The sequence below is a fragment of the Callorhinus ursinus genome, unplaced genomic scaffold (genome assembly GCF_003265705.2).
Source record: "Callorhinus ursinus isolate GAN/ISIS: 27379988/994484 unplaced genomic scaffold, GSC_fseal_2.0 scaffold66, whole genome shotgun sequence".
Classification (NCBI taxonomy): Eukaryota; Metazoa; Chordata; class Mammalia; order Carnivora; family Otariidae; genus Callorhinus; species Callorhinus ursinus.
In genome coordinates this window covers 199,023-217,045 of record NW_027397128.1, presented here as the reverse complement: position 1 = coordinate 217,045, position 18,023 = coordinate 199,023, and the positions used below count along the sequence as shown (strand labels likewise).

General features: G+C 39.6%; 1 protein-coding gene across 13 annotated transcripts in view; it reads left to right on the top strand.

The window, feature by feature from the left end:
* ARHGEF9 (Cdc42 guanine nucleotide exchange factor 9) overlaps nt 1-18,023 on the top strand; it is a 233,675-nt gene that overhangs the window by 132,867 nt on the left and 82,785 nt on the right. The window lies entirely within an intron of this gene.

Sequence of the window (18,023 nt, the reverse complement as noted above, 5' to 3'; positions counted from 1 at the left end):
GGAAGTCAGAGCTGAAAGGGGCCCTGGAACTCTTTTCTGATATATGCATTTTAGAGATGGAGACACTGAGACGCAGACTTGTGCAGGCCTCTCCCTAAAGGAATTCCCAAACCCTAGGTAATCCAGAGGTTCTTTGGTCTATTTTACTTCCCTGTATTCTTTGGGATCTTCCCTGGAGATAATGGCTATGGTTTGTATCCCATATCAAGGCACTAATTTTAGCTCAACCCACTAGATCTAGCCTTTTAGATCAACTCTTGTCAGTTCAAGAACAGAGTGAAATAGATAGGCAACCTTCCTTAACTGTTACCATGGCAATGCCAGGGCTAATTTATACCAATTATGATTGATTTGATAAACTCCCATAGTACTCTTAACTACTGTGTGGTCTGTCTTCTCACTCATGCCTTACTTTACTCCTAGGAGGCAGAAGTGAGGCTCCCAGATACTGCCTCTGTTCAGTCATTTCACACTACTCTCATATCACCCTATTCTCTCTTACTGAAATTCAGTGGGGTAGCATCTGACAGGATTTTGAAGCATGTTTGACAGTAACAGCCACAGACCTGTTTTGCTCCTTCTGCCCTGTGTTGTTTTTAAGGCCCCTGTCTACCCTTCTTACTCCCCTCTGACTGTACTATTTTCTTCATTTTCTTCTGAAAACAGGGCTCACAATCGAAAGCTGCTCTCCTGCAGTGGTGTAACATCTTCCTATTATTTTTCTTATTCTCTCATCTCAGTCTGTTTATTTTTTTTCTCTCCAACATACACTGGCATTAGTCTTTTTTCTTTATTATGATGTTCATTTAGCCAACATATAGTACATCATTAGTTTTTGATGTAGTGTTCAGTGATTCATTAGTTGCGTTTAATACACAGTGCTCATCACAAAATATGTCTTCCTTAATACCCATCACCCAGTTACCCCAACCCCCCACCCCCCTCCCTTCTGTAACCCTCAGCTTGTTTCCTGGAGTCCGGACTCTCTCATGGTTTGTCTCCCTTTCTGATTGCTTCCCATTCAGTTTTCCCTCCCTTCGCCTAAGATCCTGGGTGCTATTTCCTATGTTCCACATATGAGTGAAATCATATGATAATTGTCTTTCTCTGACTGACTTATTTCACTTAGTGTAATCCCCTCCAGTTCCATCCATGTCAATGCGAATTGTGGGTATTCATCCATTCTGATGGCTGAGTAATATATTCCATTGTACATGTGAACCACATCTTCTTTATCCATTCATCTTTTGAAGGACATTTTGGCTCTTTCCACAGTTTGGCTGTTGTGGACATTGCTGCTATGAACATTGGGGTGCAGGTGGCCCTTCATTTCACTACATCTGTTTCTCTGGGGTAAATACCCAGTAGTGCAATTGCTGGGTCATAAGGTAGCTCTATTTTTAACTTCTTGAGGAATGTCCATACTGTTTTCCAGAGTAGCTGCCGTAACTTGCGTTCCCACTAACAGGTAAGAGGGTTCCCCTTTCTCCACATCCAAGCCAACATTTGTTGTTCCCGGTCTTGTTGATTTTAGCCATTCTAAGTGGTGTAAGGTGGTATCTCACCGTGGTTTTGATTTGTACTTCCCTGATGACAAGTAATGTGGAGCAATTTTTCATGTGTCTGTCAGTCAATTATATATCTTCTTTGGAGAAGGGTCTGTTCATGTCTTCTGCCCATTTCTTGACTGGATTATTTGTTTTTTGGGTGTTGAGTTTAGAAGTTCTTTATAGATTTTGGATGCCAGGCCTTTATCTGTTATGTCATTTGCAAATATCTTTTCTCATTCCATAGGTAGCCTTTTAGTTTTGTTGACTGTTTCCTTTCTATGCAGAAGCTTTTAATCTTGGTGAAGTCCCAGCAGTTCATTTCTGCTTTTGTTTCCCTTGCCTTTGGAGATTTGTCTAGCAAGAAGTTGCTGTGGCTGAGTTCAAAGAGGTTGCTGCCTGTGTTCTCTAGGATTTTTTTTAAGATTTTTTTTTATTATGTTATGTTAATCACCATACATTACATCATTAGTTTTTGATGTAGTGTTCCATGATTCATTGTTTGCATATAACACCCAGTGCTCCATGCAGAATGTGCCCTCTTTAATACCCATCACCAGGCTAACCCATCCTCCCACCCCCCTCCCCTCTAGAACCCTCAGTTTGTTTTTCAGAGTCCATTGTCTCTCATGGTTCATCTCCCCCTCCGATTCCCCCACTTCATTCTTACCCTGCTGCTATCTTCTTCTTCTTCTATTTTTTTAACATATAATGTATTATTTGCTTCAGAGGTACAGATCTGTGATTCAACAGTCTTGCACAATTCACAGTACTCACCATAGCACATACCCTCCCCAATGTCTATCACCCAAACACCCCATCCCTCCCACCGCCCACCACTCCAGCAACCCTCAGTTTGTTTCCTGAGATTAAGAATTTCTCATATCAGTGAAGTCATATGATACATGTCTTTCTCTGATTGACTTATATCGCTCAACAAAATACACTCCTGTTCCATCTATATTGTTGCAAATGACAAGATTTCATTCTTTTTGATGGCTCCATAATATTCCATTGTATATATATACCACATCTTCTTTATCCATTCTTCTGTCGATGGACATCGTGGCACATTCCACAGTTTGGCTATTGTGGACATTGCTGCTATAAACATCGGGGTACACGTACCCCTTCAGATCCCTACATTTGTATCGTTGCGGTAAATACCCACTACTGCAATTGCTGGATCGTATGGTAGCTCTATTTTCAACTTTTTGAAGAACCTCCACACTGTTTTCCAGAGTGGCTGCACCAGCTTTCATTCCTACCAACAGTGTAGGAGCGTTCCCCTTTCTCTGCATCCCCGCCAACATCTGTCATTTCCTGACTTGTTAATTTTAGCCATTCTCACTAGTATGAGGTGATATCTCATTGAGGTTTTGATTTGGATTTCCCTGATGCCGAGTGATGTTGAGCATTTTTCATGTGTTTGTTTGCCATTTGGATGTCTTCTTTGGAAAAATGTCTGTTCATGTCTTCTGCCCATTTCTTGATTGGATAATTTGTTCTTTGGGTGTTGAGTTTAAGAAGTTCTTTATAGATTTTGGATACTAGCCCTTTATGTGATATGTCATTTGCAAATATCTTCTCCCATTCTGTCAGTTATCTTTTGGTTTTGTTGACTGTTTCTTTTGCTGTGCAAAAGCTTTTTATATTGATGAGGTCCCAATAGTTCATTTTTGCCCTTGCTTCCCTCGCCTGTGGCGATGTTTCTAGGAAGATGTTGCTGCGGCTGAGGTCGAAGAGGTTGCTCCCTGTGTTCTCCTTTAGGATGTTGATGGACTCCTGTCTCACATTTAGGTCTTTCAACCATTTTGAGTCTATTTTTGTGTGTGGCGTAAGGAAGTGGTCCAGTTTCATTCTTCTGCATGTGGCTGTCCAATTTTCCCAACACCATTTGTTAAAGAGACTGTCCTTTCACCATTGGATATTCTTCTCTGCTTTGTCAAAGATGAGTTGACCATAGAGTTGAGGGTCCATTCCTGGGCTCTCTATTCTGTTCCATTGATCTATGTGTCTGTTTTTGTGTCAGTACCATACTGTTTTGATGATAACAGGTTTGTAATAGAGCTTGAAGTCTGGAATTGTGATGCCACCAGCTTTGCTTTTCTTTTTCAACATTCCTCTGGCTATTCGAGGTCTTTTCTGGTTCCATACAAATTTTAGGTTTATTTGTTCCATTTCTTTGAAAAAAGTAGATGGCATTTTGATTGGGATTCTATTGAATGTGTAGACTGCTCTAGGTAGCACTGACATCTTCACAATATTTTTCTTCCAATCCATGAGCATGGTACGTTTTTCCATTTCTTTGTGTTTTCCTCAATTTCTTTCCTATTTTACAGGTTTCTGAGTACAGATTCTTTGCCTCTTTGGTTAGATTTATTCCTAGGTATCTTATGGTTTTGGATGCAAGTGTAAAAGGGTTTGACTCCTTAATTTCTCTTTCTTCTGTCTTGTTGTTGGTGTATAGGAATGCCACTTATTTCTGTGCATTGATTTTATATCCTGCCACCTTACTGAATTCCTGTATGAGTTCGAGCAGGTTTGGAGAGGAGTCTTTTGGGTTTTCCACATAAAGTATCATATCATCTGCAAACAGTGAGAGTTTGACTTCTTCTTTGCCAATTTGGATGCCTTTTATTTCTTTTTGCTGTCGGATTGCTGTGGCTAGGATTTCTAATAATGTGTTGAACAGCAGTGGTGATAGTGGATATCCCTGCCATGTTCCTGACTTTAGGGGGAAAGCTCTTAGTTTTCCGTCATTGAGAATGATATTCGCTCTGAGTTTGTCATAGATGGCTTTTATGATATTGAGGTATGTACCCTCTATCCCTATACTCTGAAGAGTTTTGATCAAGAAAGGATGCTGTACTCTGTGAAATGCTTTTTCTGCATCGATTGAGAGGATCATATGGTTCTTGATCTTTCTTTTATTAATGTATTCTATCACATTGATTGATTTGTGGATGTTGAACCAACCGTGCAGCCCAGGGATAAATCCCACTTGGTCGTGGTGAATAATGCTTTAATATACTGTTGGATCCTATTGGCTAGACTTTGGTGAGAATTTTTGCATCCATGTTCATCAGGGATATTGGTCTTATTTCTCCTTTTTGATGGGGTCTTTGGTTTGGGGATCAAGGTAATGGTGGCCTCATAAAACAGTTTGGAAGTTTTCCTTCCATTTCTATTTTTTGTAACAGTTTCAGAAAAATAGGTATTAATTCTTCTTGAAATGTTTGGTAGAATTCCCCCTGGGAAGCCATCTGGCCCTGGGCTTTTATTTATTGGGAGATTTTTGATGACTGCTTCAATTTCCTTAGTGGTTATAGGTCTGTTCAGGTTTTCTATTTCTTCCTGCTTCAGTTTTGGTAGTTGATACATCTCTAGGAATGCATCCATTTCTTCCAGGTTATCTAATTTACTGGCCCATAAATGTTGCTCATAATATGTTCTTATAATTGTTTGTATTTCTTTGTTTTGGTTGTGATGTCTCCTCTTTCATTTATGATTTTGTTGATTTCGGTCATTTCTCTTTTCTTTTTGATAAGTCTGCCAGGGGTTTATCAATCTTGTTAATTCTTTCAAAGAACCAGCTCCTTGTTTTGTTGATCTGTTTTACTGTTCTTTTTGTTTCTGTTTCATTGATTTCTGCTCTGATCTTTATTATTTCTCTTCTCCTGCTGGGTTTAGGCTTTATTTGCTGTTCTCTCTCCAGCTCCTTTAGGTGTAGGGTTAGGTTGTGTATTTGAGACCTCTCTTATTTCTTGAGAAAAGCTTGTATTGCTCTATACTTTCCTCTTAGGACTGCCTTTGCTGTATCCCAAAGATTTTGAACAGTTGTGTTTCATTTTCATTTGTTTCCATGAATTTTTTAAATTCTTCCTTAATTTAATGGTTGACCCTTTCATTCTTTAGTAGGATGCTCTTTAGCCTCCATGTATTTGAGTTCTTTCCGACTTTCCTCTTGTGATTGAGTTCTAGTTTCAAAGCATTGTGGTCTGAAAATATGCAGGGAATGATCCCAGTCTCTTTGTACCGGTTGAGACCTGATTTGTGACCTAGGATGTGATGTATTGTGGAGAATGTTCCATGGGCACTAGAGAAGAATGTGTATTCTGTTGCTTTGGGATGGAATGTTCTGAATAGATCTGTGAAGTCCATTTGGTCCAGTGTGTCATTGAAAGTCGTTATTTCCTTGTTGATCTTTTGCTTAGATGATCTGTCCATTTCAGTCGGGGGGGTGGTAAGTCCCCCACTATTATTGTATTGTTGTCAATGTGTTTCTTTGCTTTTGTTATTAATTGCCTTATATAATTGGCTGCTCCCATGTTAGGGGCATAGATATTTACAATTGTTAGATCTTCTTGTTGGATAGACCCTTTAGGTAGGATATAGTGTCCTTCCTCATTTCTTATTACAGTCTTTTTTTTTCCCTAAGATTTTATTTATTTATTCATGAGAGAGAGAGAGAGAGAAGCAGAGGGAGAAGCAGGCTCCCAAGGAGCAGGGAGCCCAATGCGGGACTCGATCCCAGGACCCTTGGATCATGACCTGAGCCGAAGGCAGACGCTTAACCATTTGAGCCACCCAGGCGCCCTACAGTCTTTTGTTTAACATCTAATTTGTCTGATATAAGGATTGCTACCCCAGCTTTCTTTTGGTGTCCATTAGCATGGTAAATTGTATTCACCCCTTCACTTTCAATGTGGGGGTGTCTTTGGGTCTAAAATGAGTCTCTTGCAGACAGCATATCGATGAGTCATGTTTTTTTTATCCAATCTGTTAGCCTGTGTCGTTTGATTGGGGCATTTAGCCCATTTACATTCAGAGTAACTATTGAACTATATAAATTTAGTGCCATTGTATTGCCTGTAAGGTGACTGTTACTGTATATTGTCTGTGTTCCTTTCTGGTCTATGTTACTTTTAGGCTCTCTCTTTGCTCAGGGCACCCCTTTCAATATTTCTTGTAGAGCTGGTTTTGTTTTTGCAAATTCTTTTAGTTTTTGTTTGTCCTGGAAGCTTTTTATCTCTCCTTCTATTTTCAATGACAGCCTAGCTGGATATAGTATTCTTGGCTGCATATTTTTCTCGTTTAGTGCTCTGAAGATATCATACCTGTCCTTCCTGGCCTGCCAGGTCTCTGTGGATAAGTCTGTTGCCAATCTAATGTTTCTACCATTGTAGGTTACAGATCTCTTCTCCCAATCTGCTTTCAGGATTTTCTCTTTGTCTCTGAGACTCATAAGTTTTATTATTAGATGTCGGGGTGTTGACCTGTTTTTATTGATTTTGAGAGGGGTTCTCTGTGCTTTCTGGATTTTGATACCTTTTTCCTTCCCCAAATTAGGGCAGTTCTCCGCTATAATTTGCTCCAATATACCTTCTGCCCGTCTCTCTCTTTCTTCTTCTTCTGAGATCTCAATTATTCTAATGTTTTTTCATCTTATGGTATCACTTATCTCTTGAACTCAGCCCTCGTGATGCAGTAGTTGTTTATCTCTTTTTCTCAGCTTCTTTATTTTCCATCTTTTGTTCTTCTGTATCACTAATTCTCTCTTCTGCCTCATTTATCCTAGCAGAGCCCCCATTTTTTATTGCATCTCATTATTAGCCTTTTTGATTTTGACTTGGTTAAATTTTAGTTCTTTTATTTCTCCAAAAAATGTTTCTCTAATAACTTCCATGCTTTTATCAAGCCCAGCTGGTATCCTTAAAATCATCCTTCTGAACTCTAGTTCTGACATCATACTAATGTCTGTACTGAGTAGGTCCCTGGCAGTCGGTACTGCCTCTTGTTCTTTTTGTTGAGATGATTTTTTCCATGTTGTCATTTTGTCCAGAGGAGAATAGATGAATGAGAGAACAAAATGCTAACAGGGTAACAACGTCCCCAGGAAATATACTCTAAACAAACAGAAACGACCTCTAACTGGGGGGAAAGAAAGGGAAAGAAAGAAAAAAGAAAAAGAAAAAAAAAGAAATAGTTAAAAACAAACAAAAACAGAACAAAACAAAAAAAAACAATATCAGATATGATCAGGCTGGTGCATAGATCAGTGCCACACACTAGATTTTGGGTGTACTTTTGTCTGTTAGAAGAAAGTGCCTCCGAAAATTTTAAAGAAAAACTTATATATGTAGAAAAATAAGGGTTAATACGATGAAGGGATGCAATATGATTGTAAAGATGAAAATTATAAAAGATTTTATAAAAGGAATTGATAAGATTTTTTTGAAAAAAGAAAGAAGAGGTTTTTAAAAAAAAGAAAAAAAATGGAGAGAATGTGATCATGCAGGAGACTAGAACAAAGCCATACAGTAGAGATTTAGGGTATACTTTGATCTGTTAGAAGAAACCGTATCTCAAAATTTTAAAGAGAGGAGAACTTATATATATATATATATATATGCCAAAAATAAAGGTAATTAGTATGAAGGGATAAAATATCACTCTAGAAATGAAAAATAAAAAAAGATTTTTTTAAAAAAGTGATTGATAAGATTGGTTGAAAAAGGGAAAAAGAAAAATTAAAAAAATGTAAAAAAATTAACTTTGAAAGACTAAAGAATTATGGTAAAAAAGCCATGAATTCTATGTCAGTATTCCCCTAGCGCTGGAGTTCTGCTGTCTTCGTTGATTGGTAAACTTGGTCTTGGCTGGCTGTCTTGCTGATCTTCTGGGGGAGGGGCCTGTTGCTGTGGTTCCCAAATGTCTGCTGGAGGTGGAATTGCCCCACCCTTGCTGGTCTGGGCTAAGTAATCTGCTCAGGTTTGCTCTTGGATGCTTTTGTTCCCTGCAAGCTTTTTGTACAGCTTTGGAGGAGAAGAGTGAAAATGGCGGCCTCTGAATCTCCACCCCTGGGAGGAGCCGAGACCTCGGGGTCGCACTCCTAAGTGCGCTCCCAGAGAAAAGCAGTCAGTCACTCCCGTCTCCCCAGTCTCCAGCCGCACTCTGTGCTCACCCAGCCTGTGACCTAGCATTTCTATCTCTGACACACGACCCCGTGTGGAGTCTCCAAACCAAGCAGATCCCTGCAGTGTGCTCCTGTGCCACTCCTCCCAGGGGAGGAAGGGGAGTCTCCCCGGATCTGCCAATTGTTGGGTCCCTGCTGGAAGAGCAGTGGCCCGACTGCCCCGGATCACAGTTTATTGCGACCCCGAGCTGAGAGCCCGCGCCTTGGCTCCGTTTCTGCATCCGGCTTCCCCCTCTGATTCCTCGGAGCTCTTCTGCACTCAGGCACCCCCAGTCTTTCTGTGACCCCGAGGGTCCTGAGACCACACTGTTCCTGCGAGTGTTCCACTCCCCGCTTAGCCACTGGAGCGACATCCCTCAGCAGAGCCGACTTCTAAAAGTTCCGATTTTGTGCTCCTCTGCTCTATCACTTGCCAGAAGCAGCGGATGGAAGCCCCCTCCCCTGCCGTCTGTCCTCCCATATATTGCCTCGGATTCACTTCTCCACACGTCCTACCTTCCAGAAAGTGATCACTTTTCTGTTCAGAGAGTTGCTATTCTTTTCTTCAATCTCCTGTTTAGTTTGTAGGTGTTCAGAATGGTTTGATCCCTCTCCAGCTGAATTCCTGAGACCAGAAGAAACCCAGGTCTCCTACTCCTCTGCCATCTTGCTCCACGCCCTCGCCAGACTTTTTTTAAGATTTTTAAGATTTTTTAAATTTATTTGACAGAGAGAGAGATAGAGTAGGAACACAAGCAGGGCGACTGGGAGAGGGTGAAGCAGGCTTCCCAGTGAGCAGGGAGCCTGATGTGGGGCTCAATCCCAGGACCCTGGGATCATGACCTAAGCCGAAGACAGATGCTTAATGACTGAGCCATCCAGGTGCCGCTCTTCTCTAGGATTTTGATGGATTCACATTGAGGTTTTTCATCCATTTTAAGTTTACTTTTGTGTATGGTGTAAGAAAGTCATCCTGTTTCATTCTTCTGCATGTGGCTGTCCAATTTTCCCAACTCCATTTGTTGAAGAGACTGTTTTTTCCTGCTTTGTCAAAGATTAGTTGACCATAGAGTTAAGTGTCCATTTCTGCATTTTCTATTCTGTTTCATTGACCTATGTGTCTGTTTTTGTGCTAGTACCGTACTGTCTTGATGTTTACAGCTTTGTAATACAGCTTGAAATCCAAAATTGTGATGCCACCAGCTCCAGTTTTCTTTTTCAACATTCCTTTGGCTATTTGGGATCTTTTCTGGTTCTATACAAATTTTAGGATTGTTTGTTCCAGCTCTGTGAAAAATGCTGATGGTATATTGATAGGGATTGCATTGAACGTGTAGACTGCTTTGGGTAGCATAGACATTTTAACAATGTTTGTTCTTCCAGTCCATGAGTATGGAATGTTTTTCCATTTCTTTGTGTCTTCTTCTATTTCTTTCATAAGTATTGTATAGTTTTCAGAGTACAGATCCTTTGCCTGTTTCATTAGGTTTATTACTAGGTATGTTATAGTTTTTGGTGCAATTGTAAATAGGATTGATTCCTTAATTTCTCTTTCTTCTGCTTCATTTTTAGTGTATAGAAATGCAACTGACCTCTGTGCATTGATTTTATATCCTGCAACTTTTCTGAATTCCTGTATCAGTTGTAGGAGTTTTTGGTGGAGCCTTTTGGGTTTTCTACATAGAGTATTATGTCATCTGCAAGGAGTGAGAGTTTGACTTCTTTGATGATTTGGATGCCTTTTATTTCTTTTTTTTTTTTTTTTGTTTGATTGTGTAGGCTAGGACTTGCAGTACTGTGCTGAACAACATTGGTGAGAATGGACATTCCTGTCATGTTCCTGAACTTAGGGGAAAAGCTCTTCGTTTTTCCCTGTCGAGGATGATATTCACTTTTTTTTTCCTATATGGTTTTTATGATATTGAGGTTTGTTCCCTCTCTCCCTAGACAGTGGAGAGTTTTTATCAAGAAGGAATGCTTTTTCTGCATATACTTAGAGAATCATATGATTCTTAGATTCTTATCCTTTCTTTTATTACTTTCATGTATCACATTGATTGATTGGCAGATGTTGAACCAAATTTACAGTCCAGGAATAAATCTCACTTGGTCATTGTTAATCCTTTTAATGTAAAGTTGTATTCTATTAGCTAGTATCTTGGTGAGAATTTTGTCATCCATGTTCATTAGGGCTATTGGTCTGTAATTCTCCTTTTTGATGGAGTCTTTGGTTTGGGGATCAAGGTAATGCTGGCCTTGTATAATGAGTTTGTAAGTTTTCCTTCCATTTGTATTTTTTGAAAGTTTCAGAAGTGTACATATTAATTATTCTTTAAAGATTTCGTAGAATTCTGGGAGGCCATCTGGCCCTGGACTCTTGTTTCTTGGGAGATTTTTGATTACTGCTTCAATTTCTTTGCTGGCTATGGGTTTGTTCAAATTTTCTATTTCTTCCTGTTTCAGTTTTGGTTGTGTATATGTTGCTAGGAATGTATCTATTTCTTCCAGTTGCTTAATTTGTTAGCATATAATTTCTCATAATATTCTTCTAATGTTGTTTGTATTTCTGTGGTGTTGGATGTGTTCTCTCCTCTTTTATTTATGATTTTATTTATTTGGGTCCTTTCTTTTTTCTTTTTGATAAATCTAGCTAGGGGCTTATCAGTCTTATTAATTCTTTCAACAAACCAGCTCCTAATTTCATTTATCTGTTGTACTGTGTTTTTTATTTCTATATCATTGATTTCTGCTCTAATCTTTATTATTTCTCTTCTCCTGCTGGATTTAGACTTTATTTGTTGTTCTTTTTCCAGCTTCTTTAGGTGTGAGGTTAGGTTGTGCATTTGAGACTTTCTAGTTTCTTGAGAAAGGTGTGTATTGCCATATACTTCCCTCTTAGGACTGCCTTTGCTAAATCCCAAAGGTTCTGAACTGTTGTGTTTTCATTTTCACTTGCTTCCATGTATTTTTTTTAAATTATTCTTTAATTTCCTAGTTGATTCATTCATTCTTTAGTAGGATATTATTTAACTTCCATGTTTGTGATCCTTCCAATTTTTTTTCCTGTGGTTGACTTTAAGTTTTAAAGTACTGTGGTCTGAAAATATGCATGGTATAATCTCAGTCTTTTGGTACCTGTTGAGACCTTATTTGTGACCCAGTATATGATCTATTCTGGAGAATGTTCCATGTGCTCTCAAGAAGGGTATGTATTCTGCTGATTTGGAATGAAATGCTCTGAATATATCTGTGAAGTCCATCTGGTCCAGGTTGTCATTCAAAGCCCTTGTTTCCTTGTTGATCTTCTGCTTAGATGTTCTGTCCATTTCTGTGAGTGGAGTGTTAATTTCCCCTACTGTTATTGTATTATTATCAATGAGTTTCTTTCATTTTGTTTTTCATTGGTTTATATATTTGGCTACTCCCATGTTGGGAGCGCATATATATATATATATATATATATATATATATATATTTTAAAGATTTTATTTATTTATTAATGAGAGACAGAGAGAGAGAGAGGCAGAGGGAGAAGCAGGCTCCCAAGGAGCAGGGAGCCCGATGTGGGACTCGATCCCAGGACCCTGGGATCATGACCTGAGCTGAAGGGAGATGCTTAACCATCTGAGCCACCCAGGTGCCCAGGAGCATATATATTTTTAATTGTAGATCTTCTTGTTAGATAAACCCTTTTATTATGATATAGTATACTTCTTCATCTCTTATTACAGTCTTTGGTTTAAAATCTAGTTTGTCTGTTATAAGAGTAGATACTCCATCTTTCGTTAGGTGTCCATTGGCATGATAAATTCTTCTCCATCCCCTCATTTTCTTTCTTTTTTTTTTATTATGTTCAATTACCCACTGTATAATACATCATCAGTTATTTGATGTAGTGTTCAATGATTCATCAGTTACACATAACACCCAGTTACACATAACACTCATCACATGTGCCTCCTTAATACCTATCACCATCCCCTCATTTTCAATCTGGACGTGCCTTTGGCTCAAAATGAGTCTCCTGTAAGCAGCATATCAATGGTTCTTTTTTTATCCATTCTGACATCCTATGTCTTTTGATTGGAATGTTTAGTCTGTTTACATTCAGAGTAATTATTGAAATATATGAATTTAGTGCCACTGTATGCAATGGTTTGTCTCCCCCTCTGTTTTCATTTTATTTTATTGTTCCTTACCTCTTAAGTCACTGTTCCTGTAGATTGTCTCTGTTTCCTTCTGGTCTTTTTTACTTTTGGCTTTCTCCCCACTCAGTGAATCCCCTTTAATATTTCTTGCAATGCTGGTTTAGTGTTCACAAATTCCTTTAGTTTTTGTTTGTCTTGGAAACTCTTTATTTCTCCTATTCTGAATGATAACCTTACTGGATAGAGTATTCTTGGCTGCAGTTTTTTCCTATTCCTCATGTAGAATATATCATGCCACCCCTTTCTGGCTTGCCACGTTACTGTTGAAAAATCTCTGGATAGCCTTATGGATATTCCCTTATAAGTTAAGGAGTTCTTTTGTCTTGCTGCTTTTTAGAGTTTTTCTTTATTACTATATTTTGCCAAGTTAATTACAATATGTCTTGGTGTTAGCCTGCTTTTGTTGATTTTGATGGGAGTTCTCTATGCCTCTTCGATCTGGATGTTTATTTCCTTCCCCAGATTAGGTACGTTTTTAGCTCTTATTTCTCAAATTTTCTGCCCCCTTTCTCTTTTCTTCTGGAACTCCTATAATATGAATGCTATAATGTTTGATGGTGTCACTGTCTTCCCTCTGTATTCTCATGTAGCATAATTCTTCTTTCTCATGTTCAGATTATTTTCCATTATTTTGTTTTCTGTATCACTAATTATTCCTCTGCTTTTCCAGCCTGGTGTTTATTGCATTAAGCTTATGTCCAATTTCAGTTATTGCATTCTTCATTTCTGACTGTTTTCTAAATCTTTTTTCTGTGTAGGAAGTGCCTCCCTGAAGTCTTCCATTCTTTTCTCAAGCCCAGAGAGTATCCTTATGATTGGTGCTTTTAATTCTCCATCAGGAATGTTTTTGTTTGTTTGTTTGTTTGTTTGTTTTTACATCTGTTTCACTTAGATCTCCAGCCACAGCCTTCTCCTGTTCTTTCATTTGGGATAAATTCCTCCATCTTGGCATTTTGTCTATTTCTCTGCCTTCTTTTCTGTGTTAGAAAAGCTCATTATGTTCCCTGCTCTTGAAAGTAATGGCTTTTTGAAGAACAGGTCATATAATGTTCAGGGCCTGGTGCTTCAGTGAATGTTTCTGGTGTGTGCTTAGTGTCCTGTCCTGTTGTGTTTTGGCTGCACTGTCCTTCAGGCCAGTCATTTGCAATGGCTCTCCTTGTCTGCAGTGGGCAGTGTTTGGTCCTTGGCCTGTGTATGGCTAGTTTTAACTAGGTGTGCTCTGGTCTCCTTGTGAAATGAGACCTGATATTACTTCCATGAGAGTTGAGGCCTTGCAGAACTCTCTGGTTGGGAGACATGGTGTAGGCCAGGATTTGTGTTGATCTTCTGGGGGAGTGGCCTGCCATGCTGGGACTGAGGCAAACTTGACTGAAGATGGCCGTTCTGCCAAAGCACAGGGATGTGGGACTTGGTATAAGCAAGTTAGGCAACCAGTGTCTGCACTGGGCTCCTTCTCGCAGGTGGCTCTGGGTTTATGCTGAGGATGAGGGGAGAAAAATATTGCCAGCCACCTCCTTTGTACCCGGAGAGGTGTCTCCATGAATGCTGCCTCTCAGAGAAGAGCCAATAATCTCCTTCCTGTGTTCCTCAGGTGTTTTTCAGATAGTTCTTTTCATGCTGTTTGCCTCTGGGCTTTTTGCCTGTCTTCTCCCCAGGAATAGTGCAGTGCTCTTCTGCCTCTATCCCAGCCAAGTATGCTGACCTTTTAAACAGCAGGCTTTAGACATGTAGTGTGGGCAAGGGTTTCTGCTGGTCTTCTGGGGGAGGTGCCTGCTGCACTGGGACTAAGGCAAGTTTGACTGAGAAGGGCAGTCTCGCCAGAGCACAGGGGTGTGTGATTGTTGTAAGCAAGTTAGGCAGCCATTGTCAGTGCTGTGCTGCTTCTGGTAGGTGGCTCTGTGTTTATGCTGAGGGGCAGAGCAGGGAAATGGTGCCAACCAGCTCTTTTGTTCCTGGAGAGGTGTCTCGGTGAATGCTGCCTCTCAGGAAGCTCTAAGAAGAACAAATAATCTCCCCACTGTGTGCCCCAGGCATTCTTCAAATCACTGTTTCCATGCCTTATGCCCTAGGTTTTTTGCCTGCCTTCTGTCCAGGAACAGGGCAGTGTTCTCCAAGCTCTATCTTAGCCAAGCCCACTGACCTTTAAATCTCCAGGCCTTATGTCCCAGTGGTTGCAAGAACTGGCAAAATTCAGCCCCTCCTTTTTAAAAATATTTTATTTATTTATTTGAGAGAGAGAGAGAGAGAATGAGAGAGAGAAAGCACGAGAGGGAAGAGGGTCAGAGGGAGAAGCAGACTCCCTGCTGAGCAGGAAGCCCAATGTGGGACTCGATCCCGGGACTCCAGGATCATGACCTGAGCCGAAGGCAGTCGCTTAACCAACTGAGCCACCCAGGCGCCCACCAGCCCCTTTTGTTTTCCAAGCCAATGGCTTTTGGGAAAATTTCTCCTTCTGCATTCCCCTATGTGTTCCACTCTTTCTCACCCTTCTCTGAAACCACTGCTTCCTCCCCTCCACAGCACCCACAGTCTGGTTTTTCCGTAAACCATGCCTCCACACTTCCTACCTTCTTTGATGTGGCTTCTTATCTTCCTAGTTGTGGAGTTTGATTTGTCAGTCTTCAGGTCAATGTCTGGGTATTTAGGGAAATTTGAAAATTATCTAGTGTACATGGGACAAGAGGAGCCTGTAGTTCTACTCTGCTGCCATCTTCCCTCTCTTTTCTAGACAGTCTTCCTTTTTTAAAAAAAATTATTTAAATTCAATTTAATTTAATTAACATATAGTATATTATTAATTTCAGAGGTAGAATTCAGTGATTCATCAGTTGTATATAATACCCAGTGCTCATTCCATCAAGTGCCCTCCTTAATGCACAACACACAGTTACCCCATCCCCCCACCCACCTCTCTTCTAGCAACCCTCAGTTTGTTTTCTATAGTTAAGAGTCTCTTATGGTTTGTCTCCTCTGTTTTCATCTTATTTTATTTTTCCTTCCCTTCTCCTATGTTCATCTATTATATTTCTTAAATTCCACATATGAGTAAAATTATATGGTATTTTCTTTCTCTTGACTTATTTCACTTAGCATAATAGCATCTAGTTCCATCCACAGCATTGCAAAGGGCAGGAGTTCATTCTTTTTGATGGCTGAGTAATATTCCATTGTATATATCTACCACATCTTCTTTGCCATGCATCTGTCTATGGACATCTGAGTTCTTTCCATATTTTGGCTATTGTGAACATTGTTGCTATGAACATTGGGGTGCATGTGTCCCTTGGAATCACTATGTTCATATCCTTTGGATAAATACCTAGTAGTGCAATTGCTAGGTCATAGGGTAGCTCTATTTGCAACTTTTTGAGGAACCTCCATATTGTTTTCCAGAGTGGCTGTACCAGCTTGCATTCCCACCAACAGTGTAAGAGGGTTCCCCTTTCTCTGCATCCTCACCAACATCTGTTGTTTCTTGAGTTGTTAATTTTAAGCATTCTGACTGGTGTGATGTGGTATCTCATTGTGGTTTTTATTTTTATTTTTTTCATGTGTCTGTTGGCCATTTGTATGTCTTTTTTGGAGACATGACTATTCGTGTCTTCTGCCCATTTCTTGACTGGATTTTTGGGGGGTTTTTTTGTGTGTCAAGTTTGATAAGTTCTTTATAGATTTTGGATACTAGCCCTTTATCTGATAAGATATTTGCAAATATCTTCTCCCATCTTTTAGGTTGCTTTTTAGTTTTATTGACTGTTTCCTTTGCTGTACAGAAGCTTTTTATCTTGATGAAGTCCCAATAATTCATTTTTGCTTTTGTTTCCCTTTCCTTTGAAGACATGTCTAACAAAAATTTGTTGCAGCCAAGGTTAAAGAGGTTGCTGCCTCTTTTCTCCTCTAAGATTTTGATGGATTCCTGTCTCACATTTAGGTCTTTCATCCACTTTGAGTTTATTTTTATGTATAGTATCAGAAAATGGTCCAGTTTCATTCTTCTGCATGTGGTTGTCCAATTTTCCCAACACCATTTGTTGAAGAGACTTAGACAGTCTTCCTAATCATCATATTTAATAGCTGTATGATATTCCATCAAGCTAAATGCACCAAAATATATTTATATCTAGCATTAGCTTTTAAGAAAAATAGTTGACACAACACTCTAGAGTCCCTCCATCCTATGGGCAGTTACATTTCTCCTCGTATATAGCTAATATTCCCTTGATACAACACATATAATCTAACAGAAAGAAAATTATGTTCTGGATAATGGCAATAAATAGCCTATTTAGGAAATTAAGAAGCTACACTGACATCTCTACCAGTTCTTTCTTTACCAGAACTCACTTTTTTCCTTCTTTTTCATTTCTGTTATATTCCACAGTGGTGTTAAGCTCTAGCATCCCTGCTATACTTTGGGAATGTGTTGCTAATTTGTTATTTCCCTGAGACCTTTCAAATAGGAGCAGTGAACAGAGCTATTAAGTATTTTCTGAACTGGCTTTTCAGAGGTTGAATGAGCTATCCAGGCTGGTTTCTTATGTCTTCCAGTGTGGCTACTTACCAGTACCTACTACTTATGCAGAAATGACATGCTGATGTGACATTACCATTTTTTTCCAGCTGTGCTCACAGGCCTATCTTAGGGAGGAACACTGGGAGTGGGATGAGGAAATCTCTGTCCCTTCCCCTAATGTCGAGATGGAAAAGTTCCTGCCAGATGATATGCTCACTGCTTTCCTTTCTCCACTATAGCTAATACACTTCCAAAGGTGATAGGGTGAGAGAGAGAGAGATGGGGGAGGGAGACAGAAGCAAGCAAACCCTGGGAGTTACATTCTGTCAGGTAGTTTATTCTTCTATCCCTCAGTCAAGGAATGCTTTCTAGGGAGGCAGAATTTTGGGAGCTACTTCAGTAAAAGAAGTAGCACTTAGGGTATTCTGGAAATAGAGGGCATCTTTTTCCTGGTCAGGAATTGAATATGAATGAATACAGGACATCTTGAGCATGTCAGCCAAAGAGAACAGTAGCCATTAGTTATATACATGTCAACACAGGCACAGACTATTAATTTGCAAATTGTTGAAAGACACTTAGTATTTAATGGCTGAATTGGAGAGTGAGAAGTGATCACAGAAGTGAGATTTTGTAAAGGGCATTGAAGCCAGGAATGAGGATCTTCTTGGGGTATGCTGAGATGAATGGTTACATTGGAAGCTGTGTTAAGAGGAGACAAAGTGGAGGTGTAGACAGTTGTTAGTCAGTACAATGTTTCTCATTAGGGCTTCAACACTTAAGGTGTTACAAAAATC